This window comes from Pinus tabuliformis, chromosome Q (assembly GCF_031772625.1).
Source record: "Pinus tabuliformis cultivar Carrire ecotype Pingquan chromosome Q, CPIR1, whole genome shotgun sequence".
Lineage (NCBI taxonomy): Eukaryota > Viridiplantae > Streptophyta > Pinopsida > Pinales > Pinaceae > Pinus > Pinus tabuliformis.
The window spans coordinates 358276113-358285774 of record NC_142296.1 but is presented as its reverse complement, the minus strand read 5'-3'; positions in this window follow the sequence as shown (position 1 = coordinate 358285774).

Below are 9662 nucleotides of genomic sequence, written 5' to 3'. Positions count from 1 at the left end.
CCAATCAATCACGTAGAGAGATTATCCTTAAAAATCCTATTGTTTACCGTCGCCAGGGTAAACGGTTTTGCTGCTTTACATCAGACCTCACGAGTATCCATGAGCCTAGCAGTGGAATGCCTCACTGTTGTCTTTGATTGGTGAACACACCTACTAACCAATATGAAGAACCAACTCACTTCCATTCAGAAGGGTCAAACGAAGAATTTTGGATACGACACATTCTTTTGCTTGTTATTTTTTGAGAAAGTACTTGGGCTTTGACCCAAGGTGCTATTGACCATTAGAAGCCCTAGGGACCCATGGATGGGCAGATGGGATGACCTGATGAAATTCCAAGGGGGTGGTGATGTCCCTAAGATGACTTTTGATGATGAGTTTTTCGCATGATGGGATCAACAGGTCATCGTAGTCGTTGACTATCCCTATGCCGGAATGGATTTCTAAGGAGATCGAGATTTAGTATTACCACGAGATGCAGCATGGGACACCATAGGTAATAATTTTTTATTTTTTATTTTTTTGAATTTTTTTGGATTTTTAATGTTAATGAACTTAAAAATATTTCTATGAGACAAAATAATTACAAAATATATGATGATGTTTCAGATGTGGGGCCAGTGAGACCTGATGGATTTCCCCGACATAGGCATCGTGGAAGAGATGTAGAAGGGGTTGCAGCTAAGGCAGAGAGAGTTCTCCATGCAGTTCAGAGGAACCTTGTGAGAGTAAATCACCAAGTACCCATGATAGCCATAGAGCACTTACTCGAGGAGATGCAGCATCGTGTGGTACGACTACCACAGGACTAGGTGCGACTCTTTCGGTGTGTGGCCAATGTCATTGTTTATTTTCTAGCTACTCATCCTGAGCCAGCTAGATAAATGATCATATCGTTTTATGATTAGACATGATGATGGGCATAAGCCCAAATTTTGTAGGGCATTTTGTCTGAATTTTATGTATATTATTTTGGAGACAAACGTGACACAAACACTCTATATATATACATGTGATTTTATTGTGATCATACATATAGATGATACTTCGATTATTTTTTACGTTTTTTATTTTGATGAATGATTTATATGCCAGTCCAATGCCTGATTAGCAATACAATCAGCTAAGGAATATTTTGATCATGGAATGCAAACATATGTGATATAAATAAATGATTGTTGAAACAATCCTACTCTCAGAAATTAGCGATAAAAATAGGAATCTCATACCCGATAAATGTTATTCAGCTGAGATACCACCAGTTGTGAGTCTAAATAAACCACTAATGAATCAATATCAAGAGATATCACTTCGGATAGAAAATTAATAACAACAATATATTTGTAAATATTATTCGAAGCAGGACAGATACATACTCCTCTCATAACCATCAACTGGCGAGGTGGATAATAAATCACCCAAGTCACGGAAGAAATGTTCTAGGTATGCCTACTCGCACCATCGGCGAATCTAAGTATGTTGAATTGTCCATCAAAACCTGCCAAAGCAGATCAAAAATGTCGACATCACTAAAACTGATAGATAAATATGTACAAAGATACAATATATACAAAGAAGTAAGTGCTCACCCGAAGCCTAAGCAAAGTACTTCTTAAGGTAGGGCCCATTTCGAGGCTCTGCCAACTTGTTTCCTTCAAAGTCAATTAATTCATAAGCTCCCTTTTTCAAAACTTGCTTGACTATAAAGGGACTGTACCACATAAACTTAAACTTTCCTACCGCCAAGGTGTCTTTGCCTTGATCATAGACTAGGACAAGGTCACCTTCAGAAAAAATTCTAGGATGGACAACTTTATCATATTGAGTTTTTACGCTCTTTTTATGGGCTTCGTTTATTGTGGCAGCATCTCGATGCTGCTCATCAAGATGCTCCAAATGAACGAGGCACTCCTCGAGACTAGAAGTCTTTGGAATAATTTCAACAGTTAGTTTAAGGGAAGGAATTTCACATTCAACGTGGAAGATATATTCCAACCTATAAACCAGTTGAAAAGGAGTAAAGCCAGTGGCAGTCTTAACTAACATTTGATATCCCCAAAGTCTCAAATACAACATTATGTGCCAATTGTATCTAGCTTTGTTAATCATCCTTTGCAGGATGATTTTAAGGGATTTGTTCATGGCTTCAACCTGCCCATTGGCCTGAGGATAATACGAAGATGAATGCTCCTACCAGAAACCCAACTTGAGAGCCAATTCAGACATTACTTGATTTTAGAAATGACTACAATGATCAGTGACAATGTTTTTACGGATACCAAACCAGGACATAACTTTATTGAAGAAAAACAAGGCTGTTGTGTCACTATCATTTTTAAAAGTACGCACAGCCTTAGCCCACTTCGTAAAGTAGTCTATGGCCACTATGATATACTTTTGATTTCCTGTTGAGGGCATATTACAAGTACTAAAATCAATGTTCAACTTCGTGAAAGGACCGATGGTGATAATAGGGAAAAGCAGAGTTGGATGTGGATTGCATTTTCCGAGTATACACTTGACAAGGATGGCATATTTTGACCACTTCTATAGAACAATTAAATATTTAATGCCAAAAGTAGCCTTCTTGTAAATTTTTTTGGGCTGTTGCAAGCCCGGATAGATGACCGCCAGAAGATCCAATATGGCAATCATTAAGAGCTGACTCGGCTTCTTCACAGGTTAAGAAACACCTAAGGATTGAATCAATCCCGTGATGATACAATGTGTCAACTATAATAACATAATTATTAGCGAGGCCACACAAATTTCTATGCTCATCTTTGGAAAAAGAAGGTAAGAACTTCAAATCCTAGAGATATATAATGATATCCCCATACCAAGGATGTTGTGAAGAAATAAGAAATAAATGTTCATTAGGAAAAGTTTCCTTGCGAATAATTTCTTCCTCACAAGGCAACTCCGGTATCAACTCTGCAAATACTAAAGATTTCTTAGATTTAGCCGACATGATTTTGAGATCAAATTCTTGCAAAATGAAAATCCATCTATTGTATTTTCCCCCAATCACTCGCCTACTGAGAAGAAATTAAAATGGATTTATGATTACTAAGATGAACATTTTTCGAAGCAGAATGTAATTCAAAGCCACTGGACAACATGGACAACTTCCAAAGATAATTTCTTGATGGGATAATAGCGTAGTTCAGGGCCTACCAAGCCTCCACTTAGATAGTAGATTACATGCTCACATAAGGCATCATCTTCCTAAACCAGAATGATACCAATGGTTAATTCTGTCGTAGCGAGATATAAGAGGAAATCTCTGCTATAATCAGGTGGACTCAACAATGGAGAAGAGGTTAATGCTTTTTTCAAAGAATCAAAAGATCGATGCATGGAATCATCCCATAAAAATGAGACCCCTTTCTTAAGCAAACACATAAATCCTTCTGTGATCTTGGCATAATTGGCTATAAATCTCCTCAAGAAATTTCCTTTTCCTTGGACACTTTGAAGTTGACGTATGCAAGACGGGCGAGGAAACTGAAGTATTACCTCAACCTTGAAGGGATCAACATGAATCCTCTCTATTGACAAGATGAATCCAAACAACCAACCGGATGTGACTGTGAAAATGAACTCATTTGGATTCAATCAGATTTTATAAAAATGACATTGCTCAAACATCAGCTGAAGGTGCTTAGGATGATCAATTCTTTTTCGAGAACAAGCAGCTAAATCATCAAGATATGCTTCGATAACATGCTTGATGTTGTGAAAAGCATAAGACATGGCCCGCTGAAAAGTGGCTCCAATGTTTTTGAGGCCAAAAGGCATCTTTTTGTACACAAACGTACCCCAAGGACAAATAAATTTTGCCTTGTGCTAATCTTCTGGAGGGATAGTAATTTGATCATAACTAGAGAATCCATCCATGAAAAAAAAAAATTCATTACCCACACACCCATCAATAATTTGATCAATAAAAGGCATGGGGTAGTTGTGTTTTTTACAAGCCTTATTTAGGTCCCTAAAGTCAATACATACTCGAATCGTTCCTTGCTTTTTGTCTACAGGGACTGGATTAGAGACCCACTCAGTTAGAGGAATGGGGTATATGAAACCCGTGTTTAGAAGCTTTTCAACTTCAACTTTGATAGATGCTACTTTTTTAGGATTAACTGGTCAAAGTTTTTGATGGATAGGTTTAGCATTTTTGTATGTCTTGATCTCATGCAAGACAATAGATGGATCTATTCCAGGCATTTCCTCATAAGCCAAGCAAACACATCATGAAACTCTTTGAAGAGATCGATATAAGTTTGAATTTCTTTGGGGGAGCAATCATCTCCAATGAAGAAATTTTTATTATGTTATGATTCGTGCAGATGTTCACCAGTACAGTTTGTGAGATAAAAGACATGCTACCTTTGACAAAAAATTGTGCTGGGGCCAAAGGGTTTAAAACTATATGAACATCACTAGTAGAAGGATTGGACAAACTTCACTCAATTTCTTGCAAATGAGGGAGGAAATATTAATGATGATGTAGATTGTCCAATGGTCTATCAACACCCATCATTGCTTCTAGGATTACTTCCTCAGATGGTAAGATTGTATCTAAGAAATCATGAGCCAAAGTTGAATCGAGGGTCTAGGCCAGAGCCACATATCCTTCTAACTCCTATGGTGAGAAAGGATTAGGATGAGAGTCTGTAGAGTTAACAATAGAATGATAAGAATTTTTTGCTGTAGACACAAGTCATGCAATTCCACCTACCTGCTCTCCATCTAATTTGGTATTAGATGAAGGTAAAGGCGAAGGGTCCGAAAAATAATGTGTTCAAAGGAAATCTCTTCAAGAAGGTCCCTTGGAGGATGAAATAGCACTGATTCTAGCTATAGGAGAAGGAAGATAAAAAATACCCATTAAAGAAGAGTACATCCCAACTCCTAAATTCTCTACAGGTTGCTTGGGATTGTCAACTAATGGAACAATAGAATTAGAAGATGCGTCGGAGTCACCCAAAGAATATTTCATCTGATCAAATTTTAAAATCCTCCCCTCATGAGGAAAACAAAGGATGCAAAATAATGATGAAACTATGTCATCCATCTCATAAATCTAGTTCCTACCTAAGAGGAGGTTGTAATCCAGATTCACATTAACTGTTTCTACCTCAATATTTACCACCTTTTCCCTAGCATGGATGGGAAAGGTTGGAATAATCCCGTGCGGCCTATGAGAGTGTCCATCAAATGTCATCAATAGATTCGACGAAGGAATAGCTTGAGGCAATCCAATGGCCTTCCAACATGACATGGACATCACACATGTGGAAGTTCCCTCATCGATAACAGTTTGAAATATGTTGGTCCTTCAATATGTAGACTTATCTGAAAATCTATATGATGGGGGAGTCTCTTTTTGACATTTGACATATCAAAACTGAGCACAAGAGAATCTTTTGGATCTACTATTTCGATTGCTGAGAGCAATGCACTCCTCTAAGCGGGGCATGACTCAAGTACATCTAATGCTAACATAGCACAAGGACTCTGAGCCAAATCTTCTACAATCAAGTAGCTTTGGGTTGCGCTAGCATTAGGGTTAATGGTTGAGCACTTTGCAGAGCCTTTTAGCATCTAACGTATAGACTCAACGGAGGGCCGATCAATATGGATAGGCTTTGAGGCATCGAAAGCAGACTTAGCCTTATATGGTTCTAACTCACTGTAATCATGCGGTTGCATAGTGACATCGATGAGTGAGCTTACCATGTAGACATTTTATGAATTATCCCCTTCTTGGTTGCCCCTAACAAGGCTACCAGTACTAGAGTTCGCACCAAAATGTAATTGCTACCCTTACAGAAAAGGTTTGGCGAGGATAGCCTCGGAGCTAGAGGACCCTTGTTGCACTAAGAAGCATTGAGCATCTTGGACCTTAGGGAAGAGATGAGCTAAATGATCCCCATTGCATAACTTGCATGGAAATTTTACTTTTTTCTTGGATTCTTTCCTAACCCCTCCGGCATCATTGTCGGGTTTGTTCACCTTGCCCTTCCCATTCTGGCTCTTTTTCCTACCTCATATTTTCTTCTTCCCATTAGATTGTTGTTTTTGTTTGGGGTTAGAAGTTTGGACGACGTTTATAGACATCGGTTGGGAAGGTATAGATACAGACGATGATGCCTGCATAGAAGAAGGAGTTTGTAAAGAGAACTCCCGCAATTGATTCAACAGGTTAGCCATGTTGGAATTAATTTATCCGAATATCCCATTAGCATGGGGATGTGGCTTTGGTTTGTCTATATCCGCCTTGGATCTAGGAGCATTAGGTAGAATTTTTTGAAAACCCCAATCTAAGAATATATAAGTTCCAACTACTGGGCTCTAAAAATAGCCTGCTCTTCTGTGAATACAGTGTAGACGGACATGTCCTTAGAGATCTTAGGTTGTAATGATTTAAGAAACCATTCAAGAAGGAATTATTGTGGAATATTGGATTTAATGAGCCTCTTCCTTCTCCTCCATTCCTCGATATGATCTGAAATTTAAGTTGCCTGATCCTATTGGAAATTAGCAAGAAGCTCATTTCCAACATCATATCAGACACGAAATTAAAAATAGTTCAAAAAGATAGTAGCCAAATCGCCGAAAGAACTGAAGGTGCCCCCTTGGCAGTTCTATGTACCACTTAGCCACATTTATAGTTAAGGTACGTTGAAATAATCTCAACCTAATTAAATAGTCTATTAGGGAGTTGGACGGATAGTATAAGTGGAAAGTGGTTACATGGTCACCCAGATCTTCACTAGTATTGCCCTCGAATTTCTATATATCTTAGGGAAGTTTGGTTGGGACTAGAGGAAAAATTGGGTTATAGCTAATCAGATCATTAGTTAATTTAGAGAGATCTGGCAAGTTTAACATTTCCAGAAAAGGGAGTCATGGTGGACCCTAAGGATTCCACACAGTGTGGGCGGAACTCCCAATGTTCTGAAAAGAATGGCCTGGATTTGTGAAGGCCCCAGGTTGGATGAAGTAACTCATAGACCCAAATGAACCATAAGGATCTCCTTGTGGTCTAGAAAAAAATGAAGTTTGACCAACTCCTGCTGAAAAACCTTCGTAACTAGTAAAGTTGCCCCCTAGAGAAGTGTTAAAAGGAGCAAAGAGCCCTTGGTAAGGGTTCCATGCATTAGAATAGGGAGAAAAGTTTTGTGAAGAATTAATAGAAGAATATGACATATTACCTTGTTGGCCAAAATAAGATTGATTCCCGGCTCCTAACCCACTAACCACAGGGTTTGTGCAACTTTGAAACGGATTATAACTAACCCATAGATGAGAAAGAAATCAATCCCAAAGTTGGATTGGAATGTGGTATATGATCACCCCTAAACAGGAAACCCTGAAAAGAATTTGATCCAATTTATATGGATGTGGAGGCAGTTGATGCAATACTTAGAGGAACCAAAGGAATCATGCTGGTCAACATTCCAAAAGGGAAAAATCCAATGCCAGACGCAACAGCTTGAGAACTTCCACTCGAAGATGGAATGGAAGTAGAACCAAATATAACAGTGCTAGGAGTAATGGAAGGTATATAAATGGTTCCTCCTCCTTGTACAGATACAGGAGTTTACATACTCGTATCACTTTTTGTGGATACATGCTTCCAATGGTGGTCATCGAAGGAAAAGATCGATATAGACTTGGGCTCGAAAGCCTGTTTGTCAGAGTCCCAATGTATAATAAAACATCTGGATAATAAAGAGGACAAAGAGAATTAGGAGTCGTAATAGACTCAGGAATCTCTTCAATCTCAATATTTTCTTCCTACTAGAAGAGGACTTTAGAAAGAATTGGAGTGTTCCTCTCCAACTCTCTATTTCTACTAGGTCTATCTTGTGAACCAATAACTCCAACCGGTGGATCAATCTATGATGCGCTTGCTGCCACTAGTTAAAAACCACTGGCACGATTTCTCCTACGCCTTCGAGGAGAAGGCTTAGGACTTGTAGGTGATCACCCAGGAAGTCTCCTGGATCGATGAGCCGGTCGATGAACCACTTTGAATTATTTTTAAGGGATATACTTAATGACTCAGAAAACTGTAAAGCTAGGCCAACTAGAAGCAAAGAGCACTCTCTAAAAGTCCCTAAGGATATAGGCAATCAACCAACTTTCAAGTATTTCCACTTCGAGTGATTAGGACCAGTCACTAAAATACACGAAATTCAAAATCAAGGGCCTTCAGAAAATATTCTGCGGTAATTACGCCCCAGGCCTAGTAGAAAAGGTATCATAAGCAGTTATGTTGACCTCCAGACAATAGCCTTTACTGATGCAAGCACAAAAAGCTTCACAAGGGTACCCTCTAGAAGTACTAGTGAACATGATGCAACGTCAGCCTCAAGTGCCATGGGATTCTCCTTCGCATCCACCTATGCGATCTCTAGGAAAGGCAACCATGGATACCAACTCATATCAAAAGCTCGGGTGAGCACTCGTGAGGCAGGATCCAACAAGTGGGAGAGGGGGTATGTCTCTTCCTTGTCTTCACTTAGCATCATGCTTAACTCCTAGTCATAAAGCTAACCTAGTATTTCTAACGATATTGGGTTTCACTCTTTATTCAACTTCTATGTTTTGTAATTTGAGCAGTCTTGGAGAGTTAACTCTCCGCTCACCTATTCCAAGGCCCTAATGAACCTAAAATTCTTGGTGTTTGTTAATGACAAAAATACAAGTTCTAGCTCATTTTATTAGATCACTTGATTTTATATAGTTGTTCTTTAAGTGAGGGGGAATTACGAGAGTGAAACTGATGATGTTTTATGATGCAAAAGAACTCAATAGAAAACTAACTATATTGATGCATCCATTTTATTCGATGAAGAGTGATTTCTAATTGGGTTCTACAAAAACCTATATATAAGAAAAACATTTTTCTTTTCTTTTCCCAAACAATGCATACACACCCAAAATCTAAAAAGACTAAGAATGCTTAAAATGCAAGCTAACCTAATGCAAACAAAAATGATGATGCAAGATCCTAAATAACACTCACAAGCAAATGGAGTTCTTTATAGAGACAATAAGGCAACTTTAAAGTGAAGAGGGAAAAAAATTCAAAATAAATCTCTCTCCAGAGCAAGCAGAACAAATTACAAAAGATCACAATTCGCTTCTCAACAACAAAACAAAATAAACTGTAAACCAAAAGCTTGGAAAAAGAAAAAAGAAAAGCAATGTTTTTGTGTTTTTTCTTTTGAGGAAACAAAAGAAAGTTTTTGAGGTCACAAAAGTACTACTATAAACTCATGAATAAATGAAGAAAGACTACAAACTTCCACAAACTGATCCTAACAATAGCAAAATCTTTCGGAAAACCAACAAAATGTTAAGAAATAAATACTTTCAAACTTGCCAAAAAGACTTTCAAAAAGGCACGAAAAGCAACAAGGCCATAAAACAAGGAAAAGCAAAGCAAGGGAACTTGAAATGTGGGCTAAAAACGAAATAAAAATAAATTTATTGTTATGGAAAACCAGAACATCCAAGAACTTGAAAATGAAGCCTTGAACCCAAGACACAAACTACAAACTTGCTTAAGAAGAAATCGTAGGCCAAACAAGACTTTTCAGTGACAAGGAGATTTTGAAAAAGAAATATTGCAGGGAAAATGA